Here is a 1489-nt window from a genome sequence, read left to right as displayed (position 1 = left end):
TTGTAAAATATATTAATTCCCTTCTGTTCCAGTAACAAATAATTCCAATGCTCAGTGGCTTAAAACAACAGTAGCACAGACTGCTAATTTCTGTCTCATGATGTCCTGGTCTTAGCTGGGAAGACTTGAATGCTGGGTTTGGAATCATCAGAAAGTATCTTCACTTATGTTTGGCAATTGATGGTGCGTTCTGGCTGAGACCTTGCTGGGCTATCAACTGGCATTTATATGTAGTCTTGAAATAGCTAATGAAATACATAAAATAAATGCCATAACTTGCTTGACATAAGTAACTCCATTTTGTTGAAATCCTCCATCTTAGTTGCCTGCCAAACCTAAAAATGACCCCCCAATGTATACATGTGATTACTGTAATGTTCCCATGACTACAGACCCACAACTTTGTTCCCCTGAGTTGTTCATGCTGACCATTCTTGCTGACCATTTGAATACTCCCTAGCTATAAGTTCTGTGTAATTGTATGCTTTGTTAACTGAAATCAGATGTTGTGCCAAGAAATTGTTAAGAAATTATTACTGACAAAATTCCACCGCCACGTCCCTATAGCTTGTTCTTATATTTTGCTCCTTTTGTTTTTAGCTCCTTGTACCCTCACCTCCTGCTCTGTAGCCAACCTGCAGATTTCACCTATATAAGCTTTTTGCTGATTATATTCTGCGTCAAGAGCTTCATGGCAAGAACCTACTCTTGACCACGGGCTAATAAAGAACTCAATATTAATTTGGACTTGGCGTGCTGGCTTGTCTCCTTCTCGCAATCTGGTCATAACAGTCTTTCCATGTGTTTCCCTGGGTGAGCCTAGATTGGACTTCCTCACAATGTGGCAGCTGGATGGGTCCTAAGAGGACCATGGAAGCTGTAGCACATTTTATGACCTAACCTCAAAAGTCAAATAGTGTTACTTCTGCTGTAATTACAAGAGGAGGAAACATTGGCTCCACCCCTTGATGGGAGGAGTCTCAAGGTCATACCAGGAATTGGAGTTGTGGAATGGGAGTTATGGCACCCATTCTTAGATAATACAATATGATACAATTTCTCTTCTTTTCTCACCTATAATCACTATTTTAGATCTATGTTTCACTTTCATTTCCTGGAATATTAAGGTCAAAAACTTACTGTTTAGTCTCCTTGCCTGCACTTTAATTCTTCCTAAATCTATCCTCCACGTAGGCGGAAGCTTGACCTACAGAAGATGAAAATTTGTTCATTATTCCACTATTCCAAAACATTTAAAGCTTCCTACAGAAGAAAGTCCTTCAGCCTGGCATGAAAGTTTTTCATGATCTGTTGCCAAGTTCTTCAGCTTATTCGTGTGGCAGTTTGCAAAAAAATTAGCTTCTTACAGCTCTCTTGTGACCCTGCCCTTGGTACATGTACACATGCCATGCTTCTTTTGACCTCAATGCCTTTTCCAGTGGTGTCTCTTCTCCCTCAGTTGCATCCTCCTTCATCTTTTTCTTCCTCT

Source organism: Carlito syrichta, unplaced genomic scaffold (assembly GCF_000164805.1).
Source record: "Carlito syrichta isolate Samal-C Ts95f unplaced genomic scaffold, Tarsius_syrichta-2.0.1 Scaffold60462, whole genome shotgun sequence".
Classification (NCBI taxonomy): domain Eukaryota; kingdom Metazoa; phylum Chordata; class Mammalia; order Primates; family Tarsiidae; genus Carlito; species Carlito syrichta.
Note: the sequence above shows the minus strand (reverse complement) of the source record.